The sequence below is a fragment of the Otolemur garnettii genome, unplaced genomic scaffold (genome assembly GCF_000181295.1).
Source record: "Otolemur garnettii isolate 467f Iridium unplaced genomic scaffold, OtoGar3 scaffold00031, whole genome shotgun sequence".
NCBI lineage: Eukaryota > Metazoa > Chordata > Mammalia > Primates > Galagidae > Otolemur > Otolemur garnettii.
In genome coordinates, this window is record NW_003852426.1 from 13642261 (window position 1) to 13658575 (window position 16315).

General features: G+C 43.5%; 1 protein-coding gene across 1 annotated transcript in view; it reads left to right on the forward strand.

Annotated features, from left to right (window-relative positions):
- The window catches only part of PTK7 (protein tyrosine kinase 7 (inactive)), a 73817-nt gene that overhangs the window by 12187 nt on the left and 45315 nt on the right, over positions 1–16315 (forward strand). The window lies entirely within an intron of this gene.

The window sequence follows — 16315 nt, forward strand, 5'->3', positions numbered from 1 at the left end:
TTTTTTTTTTTTTTGAGACAGCGTCTCAAGTGGTTGCCCTAGGTAGAGTGCAATGGTGTCAGAGCTCACAGCAACCTCCAACTGGGGCTCAAGTGATCTTAGTGCCTCAGTTTTTCTATTTTTTAGTAGAGATGGGGTTTCACTTTTGCTCAGTCTAGTCTCGAACTCGTGAGCTCAAGCAATCCACTGGCCTCGGCCTCCCAGAGTGCTAGGATTACAGGTGTGAGCCACTGTGCCCAGCTCTGTTGACCACTCTGTTGATCCTGGTTGAGTTTGTTCTTTTGCTTCAGAAGTTCTCAGGTTCCACCGTGGGAACCTGTATTTTGTGATGGAAGGCTACAAAGGGACAACTCTGGTGATCTGATTCCACTGTTGCTCATCTGTCAAAACCCTCCAAACAAACAGAAAAACCCAAGAAAGCTCCAGCTCTTTCCCTTTCCTGACTGGGAGAAGAAAGAGAAAAACTTCCTCTGGCCAAGAAGTACTTAAGAGAGGTGATGTGCTAGGATGGCACTTGAGATCCAAAGTTCATTTCCAGCCACCTGAAAAACAAAACAAATCACAAACAAAGAAAACATTGTCTTGCAGACTAAGAAGAAAAAAAAAAAGGAAATGCTGTTGGTCTTGTTTCAACACAAAGACAGATCATTCTATCAGTTTGCTTAATTTAGCAGATTAAGCCAATGGTTAAACTGGCCAATTAAAAAATGCCCAACTGAACAGCCGCTTTGGGGCCTGTGATCTGGGCTCGTTCTCTAGCCCAGGGGTCCAGGCTTCCTGTAGTTGCAATGTTGAGGGGAGGGGGCTAGGCTGGGTCATGGAACAGCCCTGGGGGCCTGGAGGAAGGTCTCTCTCATCTTCCCCTTCCCTTTTGAAAACCCCTTTTCAGAACAAAAGGCTTTTATTCAGTAACCGCCAGCACCCCGTTTAGATGGAGTATCCTGGGTTGCTTGGTGTAATGGGGGAATGGAGTGGGCAATTTGCCCTTTATTTCTGCGTGAGAGGCTAGCTAGGATGCTGTCCCTGCTTCTGGACCTCCTGTGCCTTCTCTTAGCCTCTTTACCCCTGTCTGAAGAGCCTTTGAAGATAGTCTGAGAGATTCTGTGGAGGCGGCCAGTCGGGCTGGCCTGCTCAGTCTCCAGGCAGCAATTTTAGGCGAGTCTCTACTTGGGCTTTCCCAAGAGACTCCTTTTTCCAGGCGCTCCACAGCTACCACTAGTGACCTGGAAAGAAGCGCCAGAGCGCAGGCGCAGCCTACCCTGGGCGCGGGTGGCACCTCCGTCTGCCCCTTCCCACCCGGCTTGGATCAAAGGAGTCTCCTCAGGGAGCAGGGAAATAACTCTCCCAATAGCCCCACCAGTGAGTAAACAGCCTGGGCCTCTCACAGCTTTTGAAGCGTGGTTGCTTCAGGCCCCGAGGAATGCAGAACATTTCATTTTAGGGGCGGACTTAGGTTTCCACTGCTTTCGGTATTTGCAAATTTGAAACAAATGCCCTCATTTAGCAGCAGGCAGGCTGGGCAGTAAACGAGGCTGTTTAAGGGTGTTTATGATAGTCACAGGTATTTGTGGAGCGAGGGACCCCAGCAGGTTTAGGGAAAGATAGAGGGTTTATGGTTAGGTGGGTTGTACAAAGACCCCAGCCAGGTCTCCGGTGGATAGTTGTTGTTAGGTGGGCTTTGTCATAAAAAGCATTGCTGCCTCCTGCCCCCCAGGAAGTATCTCCTTCTGGAAGACAAAGGAGTTTGGGGTGGTGTTTATCCCCAGAGGCTGATGCTAAGAACCCTGTCCCTTTTGCTTGGCTGCAAAAGTATCAAGTTTCCAACGAACCCTTCCTTCTCCTACTCCCAGGACTTGAAAGGCTCGTTAAATGTGCTTTATATATAACAAGTTGGCTGAGAAGTTCCCCCTCACTTCCAGCCAGTTTAGCAAGGAAGGAGCCAGGGAAACCTGTTTTCCTTTTGTTGTTTCTGGAAGTAGGCTCAGGGAAGGTGCAATTGAAGAAAGACCCTGATTTTAGGGATCAATCAAACAAGTGTTATTTGCCTTTGATGGGCGCTTTAACCAAAAGAGTCTGTTTGAGCTGCCCCTCATTTTGTCCCCTTCCTCCAGGGAAATTCAGAAATCTATTCGAGAATTGAGTTCTGCCTCCACAGCTTACTGGCTGAGAAACCTTAGTCAGTTCATATCTGACTCTCTGAGCCTCAGTTACCTCTTTTGTAAGATGAGGATAATGCCAATCCCATGAGAATTCCGCTTAGAATTAAGTGAGATAGTATACAGTATATTTCATTGATTCTAAGGTGCTCTTTCTTTTCACGTCTTTGAAATTGGGATGTAACTTATAATCAATTACAATAGTCCTCCTTTACCTACGGTTTCACTTTTTGTGGTTTTAGTCAACCACAGTCAACCGTAGATGAAAAATCTTGATGGGAAATTCCAGAATAAACAATTTAAAAGTTTAGGGTTGTATACAATTCTGAGCATCATGATGAAATTGTTCACTGTCCCTCTCCGCTGTACCTGAGACATGAATTATTCTTCTGTCCAGCATATTAACTGTTGGAGTATCACAGTGCTTGTGTTTATATAACCTTTATTTTACTTACCAGTGGCTCTGAAGCACAGAGCCGTGATGTGACATATTGTTGTAATTGTTCTATTTTATTATTAGTTATTATTGTTAATCTCTATACATTACAATGTCTATACATGAAATTGCATCATAGGAATGTATGTATAGGAAAAAACATAGTATATATGGGATTTGGTACTATCTGTGGTTTCAGGCCTCTACTGGGGGCCTTAGAATGTGTCCCCCAAGCATAAGGGGGGACTACTATACATAGTACTGTGTCTTAGTTCAACAAGTACTATTTTTCCTTTTAGTGAACATAAATAATAGTACATCTTAAAATCAGTGGAGTTTTTGAAATTCAGTATATGTGAAGGACTTAGGTCTGTGATCTGGTAAATGCTCAATAAAAGATGGTAATAACTTTGATGAAGGTGATTAATTTGCAGGTCTGTTTTTGCATCCCATCCACCAGTAACTTTTTTGGAGGGAGACAGAGTCTCAAACTGTTGCCCTGGGTTGAGTGGCATCATATCTCACAGCAATCCTAAACTCTTGCCTCAGTTTTCTTATTTTTTAGGAGAGATGGGGTCTTGCTTTTGCTTTGGCTGGTCTTGAACTTTGAGCTCAAGCAATCCACTTGCCTTGGCCTCCTGGAGTCCTAGGATTACATGCCTGAGCCACTGTGCCAGGCCCACCAGTAACTTTTAATAGACACTCTATTCCATTTAGTTAGGCACATAAATAACAAATGATGCTTAATGCATGAGGCATCGTGCTAATTATTGTGTCATGTATGTGGAGTTTGGGGGGACTTTAAGTCCTCAGAAGGCAAGACATGTCCAAAAGAGGAGGTAGATGTCCCTCAGAGGGCAAACAATCTATTATGGAAACAAACAAGTGCTATTTACCTTTGATAGGTCAGCTTAAACCTGGAAGGATCTGTCTGAGGCTCTCTGATGACAAAGTCTCCATTTCAAAAGGTTGAGCTGTTCCTGGGGGAGATTCACTCCAGGAATGGATTGTTGAAAAACAATCAAGACGGAACCAGAAGAGAGTAATTAACAAGACAAAGGTGCAGAGAAGGCACACAGTCAAAGTTAGGGGTAGAGGCTGGAGATAGGGCGATGGGAGGTAGCACTTTCTTCCCCTGGCAGTACGAGTTTGTGGGGTTCAGCCTGACTTCATGGAGACAGCTGGTGCCATTTGTTCTGTTTTGTTCCTGGAACATTGCCGAATGTCGCCTTTCACCTTTCAGGACACATTAGCCCAAAGGCTAGGGAATTTTTTTTGGTTGAGTTCTGGTTGGTTTGACGGTGAGGTGGATTGGCTGTAGGGTTAGGTTTAGATGGTAGATGAAAAGAAAAAGATATGTCCCTTTTGTATAAATACTAAGAGCAAAGTTTGTTGTTTTAAAAATAGATTGTTGTGTTGGTTAGTGTGTTAGGCCTTCACATGTTCACCTCTGCGGGCTTAGGTACTCCACCTTATAGGGGTTTCAGAATGCATCCTTTTTGTGTTGTCACCCAGAATTTTAACCCTTGGTAGGAATGCCCAGGTGGAAAGAGGCTGAGGAGGTAAAAACTTACCAGTTCCTCTATCGAGTTATTTCCATTCTTTACTTTATTTGGCTTCCTATAAGAGTGTCTTAAAGAATAAGGTATTGTAGATAATGTGCCTTGGACAATCAGGAAGAACACTGTTGCAGTGTTAAGAAAATTTTCAGGCTCGGCAGGCATGGTGGCTCACGCCTGTAATCCTAGCACTCTGGGAGGCTGAGGAGGGTGGATTGCCCTGAGCTCAGAGGTTGGAGACCAGCCTGAGCCAGAGTGAGACCCCCATCTCTCTAAAAAAAAAAAGCTGGGCGTTGTGGTGGGTGCCTGTAGTCCCAGCTACTTGGGAGGCTGAGGCAAGAGAATCACTTAAGCCCAAGAGTTTGAGGTTGCTGTGAATTGTGACGCCACAGCAATTTACCGAGGGCCACAAAGTGAGACTCTGTCTCAATAAAAAAATAAAATTAAAAAAAGAAGAAAAGTTTCAGGCTTGGCGTGAGTTGCTCAGTGGTTAGGGCACCACATACACTTGGGCTGATGGGTTTGAACCTGGCCTGGGCCTGTTAAACAACTACAACAAAAAAGTAGCTGGGTGTTGTGGTGGGTACCTATAGTCCCAACTACTTGGGAGGCTGAGGCAGGAGAATCACTTATGCCCAAGAGTTTGAGTTGCTGTGAACTGTGATGCTACAGCACTCTACTGAGGGCTGATATAAGTGAGACTCTGTCTCAAGAAAAAAAAGAAAACTTTCCGGCCTCTTTGCCTTTTGTTACCACCATGGGGCCGGGTTGCTGCCTGTGGTGGCCATGTCTTGCTCTGTATGTCTGTATCTTGCTCTCACTCTGTAAACTTTTCTTTCTCTTAATAAACCTGTTTTTTGCTTGCCTTAAAAAAATAATAAAATAAAATTTTCAGTGTTCTTTTCCTGAAAGCCTTGGATGTACTGCCAAGGGCAATTTTGATGATATACAACTTTATTTTTAGAGGCTCTCTAAAACACATTATAAATACTTTTCTCCTGGAGAGGTTGATCTTCCTGTCTTCTTTCCTATGAAAACTGAAAGAGGCAGTAGTTTCTTTCAAACCAAGTCAACCAAGGTATGAGACCCTTGGTATGTCTAAGGTACTCAGGTGAATAGATAGCTATGGGCCCTCATTTGCTCTGAGTTTAGCCAGTTGCCTGGTTTGGGTCTTACACCCCTTGATTCTGTATTTACCTCCATGACCAGGAAAGCCTAGAGAGAGCTTGTATGGAACTCTGTGGATTTCCTGCCAGTGGCTGATCTTGCAAGTGAAGATTGTGGCGATTGTGGCTGCTGAATTAACAGCTGCCTATTCTGGGCTTCTGGGCTAGGCCGGAGGTTTTGATCAGGCTGACTGGGCAACAAATCCCCTTGAGCCCCAGGTTGGAAATAAGTTAGTTAAAAGTTGCTCTTAGACTCCTGACAAATTGCTTTCAGTTTTTGCTGCCAAAAGAGAACTTTGAAAACAGGGTGTAAATTGGGTTATTTATACTACCTCAGTTTTTGTTGCTTCCGTGAAATTGGTAAAGGAGGGTGAGGATCCAAGTGAGCTTTTCAGGTTCTCAGTGGCTGATTTCTGGTACCTGGCATCAAGTGTAGTAGGGGTGGAGGGTAGGCGTGTCTTGGATGAGGTGCCTTTGAATGCCTTAGCCCGATGCAGGCTGACGGGATAGGCCTTTGAGGTTCCTGGGACCAACCCCTTTCATTAGAGCAAAGAAATACCTTTTGTTTTTCTGCTCACACTTTCTTTTGCCCTAGAGCCAGAATCGTAAAGAGGTGGAGATGTGAGGGTCTGCATCTTGTTGTTGGGTGGTGGGTGGAGTAGGGCAGGGGTCTTTTTTTGTGCTGTGCATTTCCTGCAGTGTGTTCCCACTGCCTTGGGTGCGCTGGGGTCTGCCCAGGCTAGTTGGGGCACTTGGAGCTCTGCTGGGCTGTGTGCCTGCTTGCCCAGTAGAGCCCTGCCTGAGCTGGGCTGTAAGCTGGTGAAACCAGCCACACAAAGATGGATTTCACTCCAGGCTAAGTGTTTTGTTGCTGAATCATTTGCATTCATTAAAAGTAGTGAAGGGTGAGTGATATTTAAGGCCACACGAGTTTGCTGGAGGCCGCTGCCTTAGAACCTCATTAAGAATTCTTGGGGCTGGGGAGAGCATGGGTGCAGCTCATTCAAAGCTTACTTAACTTCTGACTGCCTTGGGCATAGGCCAGCTACTAAAATATGAAAAATGTTTGCCTAACAGCCCCCAGAGCTTGGCCAGACTACCCTGGCCAAAGAAAACATACTTACGATTCATTATTTAACCTCCTCCCGCGTACCCCGCTTATGTTTCTTCCTCTCCTGGGACCTTGCTGAGTTGGGGGTGCAAGGTGGGGGGAGCAGGAAGGCCCCTACATGTTTTAAGAGGAAGCTAAGCCTGAAGCAAGTGCTATCTGTACTCCCTCTACCCTGCTCTCCTTCCCTGGTTTATTTGACCCGTTCTCTACTGGGGGACTTTAGGTTTGTTCCTGAGGGTTTCCTGTTTTAAAGAATGCCACCACAAATAGCCTTATACTTATCTTTGCCCTTGTCTTTGTATATTTGTAGAATAAATTCCTGGAAGAAGAGTTACTCTGTCAAAGGATATGAACCTCATACAAGATTTTGTATTTATTATTTTTGTGAGGCGGGAGCGAGTGGGTCAAAATCTTGTTCTTAGTTTTACCACAAAGCCTAACACTGCCCCAGATGCTTAGTGAAGTTCAAAGAAATCTGGGCTTTTAGTGTATGTATCACCCGAACAAGGTACATTGTTCCCATTGAGTAATTTCTTGTCATTCATCTCTTCTCACCCCCCAGCCCCCATGACTATTTCTTGAGTACATTCTAGGTACCCATTAAAACACTAGGGATATGGAACAGGGAATGAGATGGACAAGGCGTCTGTCCCCAAGGAGCTTACCATTCAACGGAGGGCTACCATTTAATAAAATGCATACTAATAATTACAATTGTGATCATTGAAAATGCATACTAATAATTACAATTGTGATCATTTTAGTATTAAGGGTTGCCATGTTTGATGCTATGCCTGGAAATCTATACTAGGGAAATATAAATAACTGAAATTTATTCAGGAGCCATTGGAATAACTGGATAGACCAGTAACTATTAAAAACAATTGAAATATATCACATAGTTTTGAAAGGACAGTTTGAAAAGCATTGAGGAAATAGAGCCTATAATATTTCATAGACTGTCATAGACCCAAGGAGCAGATGGATGGCATCCCCTGTGTGTCACTGAGTTAACATAGCCTTACTCTCAAAGGCTGACTGCCAGTGCAGAAAAGAAAACCATACTACTTAGAAATGTTGATAGAAAAGTCTAGTATAAAATACTGGTAGGTTAAATCTAACACCGTATTAGAGGATAATGGACCATAAACAAGTAAAGATGTATTCCAAAAAATGCATGGAGGGTATGGTGCTGTGGCTCATGCCTATGATCCTAGCACCCTGGGAGGCTGAGGGGAGAGGATGGCTTTAACCATTGAGACCAGCCTGAGCAAGAGAGAGACCCTTGTCTCTCCTAAAAGTAGAAAAATTAGCCAGGTGGTGTTGTGGGCATCTATAGTCTCAGCTACTTGGGAGGCTGAAGCAAGAAGATCACTTGAACTCAGGAGTTTGCGGTTGCTGTGAGCTAGGCTGACACCACAGCACTCTACCCTGGGCAATAGAGTGAGGCTCTGCCTCCTCCCCCCCCCAAAAAAATGCATGGAGAGTTTAATATTATATAATTCATCAAATAGGCAGTCAGAGGACTCACACTATTCTTTCAATAGAGGCAAAAATGACACCAGATGCAAATAACATCCATCCCTGATTTTTAAACAAATATCTAAAATTATAGTCAACATTATACTTAAAAATGAAATATAATGCTGTTCTCATTAAATAAAGAAGTGACTATAATAAAATCACTAATATTTAACATTATTCTAGCTGAAATAGTACTATAAGAAAAAGAATAAAAGTCAAAATAAAATTAACATTCTTTGTGGATGGTACCATTTTTTACATGGGAAACCCAATTATGAGAAAATTTGCTCATTTGGCCAAATAGAATTCCTGTAATCCTAGCACTCTGGGCGGCCGAGGTCAGTGGATTGCCTGAACTCATGGGTTTAAGACCAGCCTGAGCAAGAGTAAGACCCAGTCTCTAAAAAATAGCTGGGTGTTGTGGCGGGTGCCTGTAGTCCAAGCTACTCGAGAGGTTGAGGCAAGAGAATCACTTGAGCCCAAGAGTTTAAGGTTACTATGAGCTGTGATGCCATGGCACTCTACCGAGAGTGACAAAAAGACACTCTATCTCAAAAAAAGAAAGAAAAACCTATGCATAACCCAGAAGGTTTACTAGTCAGCTACAAATAACCATTTAGAAAATACAATGGAAACATTTATCCATTCACAAAATCAATAAAACAAAATACTGATGCATAGGGCAGCATCTGTGGTTCAAGAGTAGGGTGCTGGCCCCATTTACCGGAGGTGGCAGATTCAAACCCAGCCCCAGCCCCAAACTACAAAACAAACAAACAAAAATTGATGCATAAACCAATATAATGGAAAAATATTGAAGTAGTAAATACCCTTCTATTTTTTTTTCTGAGACAGAGTCTCACTTTGTTGCCCTGGGTAGAGTGCCATGGCATGATAGCTCACAGCAACCTCAAACTCTTGGGCTCAAGCAAGTGTCAGCCTCCTGAGTAGCTGGGACTATAGGCGCCCACCACAATGCCCAGCTATTTTTTTTTTTTTTTAATTTGAGACAGAGCCTCAAGCTGTTGCCCTGGGTAGAGTGCCGTGGCATCACAGCTCACAGCAACCTCCAACTCCTGGGCTCAAGCGATTCTCCTGCCTCTGCCTCCCAAGTAGCTGGGACTATAGGCGCCTGCCACAATGCCCGCCTATTTTTTGGTTGCAGCTGTCATTGTTGTTTTGGTGGGCCTGGGCTGGATTCGAACCCACCAGCTCAGGGATGCCCAGCTGTTTTTAGAGATGGGGTCTCACTCTGGCTCAGGCTGGTCTCCAACTCTTGAGCTCAGGTGATCCACTCACCTTGGTCTCCCAGAGTGCTAGGATTACAGGTATGAGCCATCAGGCCTACCCTTTCTTTCTAAACCAATTTAGGGAGTAGGGGAGGGAGGGGGAGAAAGGGAGAAAACCAGACAGACATAGGGATTGCACAGATGAGATTTGAATATCACTTATTGGTTGTAAAAACTAAGTTGAACAACGGACAACGGGCTTTAATCTGAAGAGGAGAAATTTGTTTTATTCATCCCTGAATTAGGCAGATTTATCCCCGTGTCATAGCAGTCATGGAGGGGTGTATGTGCATGCGTGCAGACTATCTACATGTGTGCTATCTGCAAATGAGGCTAACCCCCCTCCAAATGGGTGGGAGGAAGGGTTAGAGGCAAATGTACACACAATTAGACATCACCTCCTAGGGGTTTGTGGAAGGAGGTAGAGTTGGAGCCAAAGTAGTGTTTCAGTGATACCCTCCTCTACTTGGAGTGAAGAGGAATTGTTCGTCATTAAAACTTCCTTTGTTCTTCAAACTCAGGCTCTGGGTGCTTGGGGCTGTGGCTCCTCCCTCCAGGGAAAGGCACTCCTGTCTATCAGCTATTCTTGCTTCTCCCTTCACTAACCACACTTTTCTTTTGGTGGACCTATTGGGACACCTGGAGAACGGAGTAGATTTTCCCCAGAAGGCTCTCAAATGGATCAAACCAGGACAATGTTTAAATTAATTTCGAGGCAACTTTCCCCCCAAGGGTAAGCATTTACACTCTGTTTTCAGCCCAAATCATGTGTAAACACCATCTTTCTTTCTTCCTTTCCTTTCCCCTTTTCTTCCCTTCTCTTCTCCCCCCTTCCCTTTCCCCCATCCCTCTTCTGCCTTCCCTTTTCTTCCTCTCCTCTCCCTCTCCTTTCTTCTTCTTCTTCTTCTTTTTTTTTTTTTTTGGAGACAGAGTCTCAAGCTGTTGCCCTGGGTAGAGTTCTGTGTCATCACAGCTCACAGCAACTTCAAACTCTTGGAGTTAAGTGATTCTCTTGCCTCATCCTCCCAAGTAGCTAGGACTACAGGTGCCTGCCACAATGCCCAGCTATTTTTGTTGTTGTTGCAATTGTCATTGTTGTTTAGCAGGCCTGGGCCGGGTTTGAACCCTCAGTGTATAAGGCTGGTGCCTTCCCCATTGAGCTATGAGTGCCACCTGTCCTTTCTTTTCTTTCTGATAAGAGTCTCTCTGTTGCCTGGACTACAGTGCAGTGGTATCATCGTATCACCACTGTAACCTCAAACTCTTGGGCTCACGTGATCCTTCTTCAGTTCTGGAGTTGCTTGGGACTACAGGAGTGGCCACTGTGTCCAGCTAATTTTTTTCTATTTTGGGGGTCTTGCTGAGGCTGATCTCTCAACTCTTGATCACAAGCGTTCCTTCTGCCTGGGCTGGAGTGCCAGGGTTATGGGCATGAGCCCTTGAGCCTGGTCAAATGTCTCTTGCTTCCAAGAAGTTAAGTAACGATTGAGAACAGGAAACTTCACTGACCTGTTCCCTGCTGTATTCTCAGCATTTAGAATAATGCTTGGTATGTAGTAGGTATGCAGTAATTTAATGACCATTGGAAGGGGCTAGTAAATGCAACATATAATGCAGAAAAGGTCTTATATTTATGATATCATTGATTACAAATTAATGAGAAAAAAGTAACAGTAAAAAATAAACAAGAAAAAATAGACAGCTCAGTGCCTGTGGCTCAAGTGGCTAAGGTGCCAGCCATATACACCTAAGGTGGCGGGTTCAAATCCAGCCTGGGCCCGCCAAAAACAACAATGACAGCTGCAACCAAAAAATGGCCAGGCGTTGTGGCGGGCGCCTGTTGTCCCAGCTACTTGGGAGGCTGAGGCAAGAGACTCGCTTGAGCCCAGGAGGTGGAGGTTGCTGTGAGCTGTGATGCCGCGATACTCTACCCAGGGGGATAGCTTGAGGCTCTGTCTAAAAAAAAAAAAAAAATAGGCAACAAAAAACAAAAATAGGCAATAGAAAATGGACAATCAGAAAATTAATAGTAAAACTAAACAAGAAAAAATAGGCAACAAAGTAGAATAGAAAATGGACAATCAGAAATTTGGCCTACCAGTAAACATGAAAGATTGCCTTGTCTTGTTAAGGAAAAACTAAATGTCTCAAACAAAATACTAGTTAAATATGAAAAAATATGAAAAAAAAAAACCAGTAAACATGAAAGATTGCCTTGTCTTGTTAAGGAAAAACTAAATGTCTCAAACAAAATACTAGTTAAAAGTCACTCAGACTGACAAAGATATTAAGCATAATGGAAGCATAAATTGATGCTTTTTTTTTTTTTTTTTTGAAATGATCTTATTTTCTGTCCAAACTGGCTGATGGAGTGGTGCAGTGGCATCATCATAGCTCACTGCAACCTCAAACTCCTGGGCTAGGGCTCTTCTCCTGCCTCAGCCTCCTGAGTAGCTAGGACTATAGGTGTGTGCCGCCAAACCTGGCTAATTATTCTGTTTTTTTTTTTTTTTTAGAGACAGCATCTTGATCTTTCTCAGGCTAGTCTGCAATTCCTGGCCTCAAGAAGTCCTATGGATTCTGCTTTCCAAAGTGCTAAGATTACAGACATGAGCCGCACTGCCTGGCCTTAGTGCAGTCTTTTTGAAGAGTGATTTGTCATTGGTCAAAATCTTAAAATTGCATTCTCTTTGAAAGTCATCCTATAGAAAGAAACACTGTTATTAAGTGTTCCTATGTATCTGTACAGAGAAGTTCAATTGGAGTATTTATAATGGCAAAAAAAAAAAAAAAAAAAAGAAAGAAAAAAGAAAACCACATGAATGCCCATTACTAGGGTATTGGATAAATAGATTATGGGTAATTGATGGAGTAAAATAGTATACAGTGGTTGAAATGAGTGAGCTAGAATCATGTGAACAGGCACATGGAAAGCTGTCTGTGGTTAACTGTATAGCAACAAAAGATATGTTAAAGCCCTAAGTACCTGTAAATAGGAGTTTATTTGGAATTAGCATCTTTGTAGATATAATCAAGTTAAAATTAATTCATTAAGGTCACCAATTTTTATATCACTGTTAGTGCCCCATGAGAAAAGGAGAAGAGGCTCGGCGCCTGTGGCTCAAGCGGCTAAGGCGCCAGCCACATACACCTAAGGTGGTGGGTTTGAATCCAGCCCGGGCCGCCAAACAACAATGATGGCTGCAACCAAAAAATAGCTGGGCATTGTGGCAGGTGCCTATGGTCCCAGCTACTTGGGAGGCTGAGGCAGGAGACTCGCTTGAGTCCAGGAGTTGGAGGTTGCTGTGAGCAGTGAAGCCATGGCACTCTAGCCAGGGGGACAGCTTGAGGCTCTGTCTCAAAAAAAAAAAAAAAAAAAGAAAGAAAAGAAAAGGAGAAGAGATGTAAGAGACAAACAAAGGAAGATGGCTGTGATGATGGGGGCAGAGATTGAAGTGATGCTTGTATAAAGCCAAGGAACACCAAGAATTGCCCATGGCCATCAGGAACTGGGAGAGTGGCATGAAACATACTCCCCCTCAGAAAGAATCAACCTTGCCAGCACCTTGATTTTGCACTCTGACCTCCAGAACTATGAGAGCATAAATTTCTGTTGTTTTAAGCCACCCAGTTGTGGTAATTTGTATGACAGCCCCAGGAAGCTAATACAGCAGGTAGGGCATTATTCCCTAATCAGCCTTCTGTGACTGTGCCTATTGTGGTCTCCATGACAAAGACCTTCTTCAGTCCATTTTCTATCCTAGCAACCACCTCCTTGGAAACAGGTACTCAGTGTGGCACCAACCGTGAGGGGTGATAGCCTGAGGAAGGTAAATGTGTATTTCACCTCCATTGCTACCCTGCCCCAAACCAGAATTCTAGTGGTTACTTGTACTTCCCTCTCATCCTTTAAACTGCGAGCATCCCAAGTTACTCTGCTTTCTCTGACTGTGCCCTGTACTTATACTTCTGACTTGTTCTGTTTGCCAACCCCCATTCCTTCATAAAACCTGTATCGAAGACACTTCTTCCAGGATTCTTCCCTGGGCCCTTATCCCCCTGCCCTGACTTAGAGACTTCTCTTCTCTTGTGTACCCTTTGCCCCCACCCATCATTCTGTTTAATAAGACGGTAAGGCCTAGGGATTACAATGGGCTTTCCTCAGAAGCCAGAGGACTTGAGATTTGAATCCTGTGTTTGTCACTTAACAGTTGTATGGCTTTTAGCAGGTGGCTTTACCATTTTGCACCTCAGTTTCCTCTTCTTGCATATTGGTGATGGTAGTACTTACCTCACTGTGTAGGTGTAAGCGTTAACAAGCTAATATGGTTAAACTGCTTGGAATTATGCCTGGCACATAGTGAGTGGTCAGTACGTGTCAGCTATTACTGTAATTACACGTTTACTTTCTGGCTCCCCTACTGAACTGAGACACTTAAAGATGGTAATTGTATGTTTTTCTCTCTTTATCCCCAGTGTCTTATGAAGTACTTGGCACATGGTAGGCTCTAAATAAATGATGGTTGAATTAATAATGATAATTAATGTAATTGCCTACCAGGATCCCGTACTGGGCTTTGACCCTGCTGATTCCACTTCATGTAGGAATAATGTCGCTGAATTATCTGGTTCAGTAAAACCACCACAACTCAGCTGATGTTTCCTGAGCACCCTGCACAGGCAAGGCGCCTGTAGTGGAGGAGACAGACAAGTGTGAGGGTCAGCTGTTGCCCTCAAGGAGCTTAGAATCTGTTAGGGAAGACGAGGTTGTAAGCATATGAAATGTTAAACAGCTGCATTATGTTTTAATAGCCATTTATGGGAGCAATAGAAGATACAGAGGATGTGTATTTATAGTTATTATTTCAGTTGGTGGCACATTGTTACATAACTTCTGTCTTGTTTTCTAAATTTATTTTCACTCTTGGGCTCAAGTGATTTCACTCTTGCCTTAGCCTCCCAAGTAGCTGGGACTATAGGTGCCCAGCACAACACCTGGCTAGTTGTAGAGACAGGGTCTTGCTCTGACTCAGGCTGGTCTTGAACTCATGAGCTCAGGCAGTCCACCCACCTCAGCCTCCCAGACTGCTAGGATTATGGGCATGAGCCACCAGCCCCAGCCTCCCTTAAATTTTTTAATAAAGTCAGATTTAAAGACTTCATCAGATTCAGATTTGAATCCCCCCCCCCTTTTATGTGTAATGTCCTCAGTAGACACATAACATCTGGTCACATAGCAGCCATCAATAATCATTGTTAGATCCATTATTTCCTTAGGAGGTAGTAAATGATATTCTATTTATTAACTAGAAACTTCTATAAAGACAAACCTCAGCTGGATGTGGTGGCTCACATCTATAATCCTAGCACTTTGAGAGACAGAGGTGGGAGAACCATTTGAGGTCAGGAGTTCAAGACCAGCCTGAGCAAGAGCAAGACTCAAGTCTCCTCCAAAAAAAAAAAAAAATAGAAAAATTAGCCAAGTGAGGTTGCATATACCTGTAGTCCCAGCTACTCAGGAGACTGAAGCAGGAGGATTGCTGGAGCCCAGGAGTTTGAGGTTACAGTGTAGCTATAATGACACTCCTGCACTCAAGCTAGGGCAACAAAGTGAGATTTTAGCTTCCAAAAAAAAAAAAAAAAAGAAGAAAATAAATGTTTGATTCTTTACGTGTTTTCAAAACAATGAATTGGTTTTTAGTCTTTTAAACTTAAGTCAATGTTTTTAAGTACATGTGGCTCTTACCCTTGTGGATGTTTAAATAGTCCTGTCTCTGACTGGCAGGAATCTCTTCAGGCTGGCCTTGCTCTTTTTGATGAGACCTTGCTTAGTCCTTAATTATTTCCTTATATGGTAAGATGGAATTCCAGGCTTGTCTTGTACATTTCCTACCCCAAACCTGGAATCAGCCACTTTTCCAAGGAGAAAGGCACAAATTTTTGAGGACATTGGTATAATATTACTAAACAATTTTCCAGAAGAGAATTATTATAATTTATACTACTTCCTCCAGCAAAGCAGGAGGACCATTTTCCCCATATATTTATCGGTGTTGAGTGTTACTTTTAATTTTTTTTCTCTTTCTCTCTATTTTTAGAGATGGGGTCTTTGTTGCCTAGGCTGGAGGGCGGTGGTGCAATCATAGTTCTTTTTTTTGGGACAGAGTCTCACTTTGTCACCCTTGGTAGAGTGCTATGGTGTTATAGCTCACAGCAACCTCAAACTCTTGGGCTTACGCGATTCTCTTGCCTCAGCCTCCCAAGTAGCTGGGACTACAGGCGCCTGACACAGTGCCTGGCTATTTTTTGTTGCAGTTATCATTGTTTTTTAGCAGGCCTGGCCAGGTTCGAACCCACCAACCTCAGTGTATGTGGCTGGCACTGCAACCACTGTGCTACAGGCGCCAAGCCATGTGCAATCATAGTTCTCTGCAGCCTCAAATTCCTAGGCTCAAGTGATCCTCCTGCTTCAGCCTCTGAATAGCTGGGACTACAAGCACCTGGCTAATTTTTTATATTTTTGGTAGAGACAAGAGTCTTGCTCTTGCTCAAGATGGTCTTGAACTCCTGACCTCAAGCCACCCTCTCACCTCAGCCTCTCAGAGTGTCAAGATTACAGGTGTGAGCTACCACACCTGCCCAAATGCAAATCTTAAGACATGAAAAATCCCAAAACATAATAAAGACCAAAATAATAGCTAACCATCCAAACTCAGATAGTACTTACTATGTGCCAGGCATTGTTCTAAACATAATACCTGTGTTAACATGTGAATTTAATCTTTTCATAACAAGCTCATGAGGTTGATACTAGTATTAACATTTTTTGTTTTGGGTTTATTTTGAGACAGGGTCTTGCTCTATCACCTGAGCTAGAGTTCAGTGGCATCATCATACCTCACAACTTAAACTTTTCTTTTAGAAAGTTTTTTTTTTAGAAAGTCAGATTTAAAGACTTCATCAGATTCAGAAACTTTTTTTTTCAGAAAGTGATTCTCTTGGCTTGGTGCCTGTGGCTCAAGCAGCTAAGGGGCCAGCCACATACACCTAAAGTGGCGGGTTCGAATCCAGCCC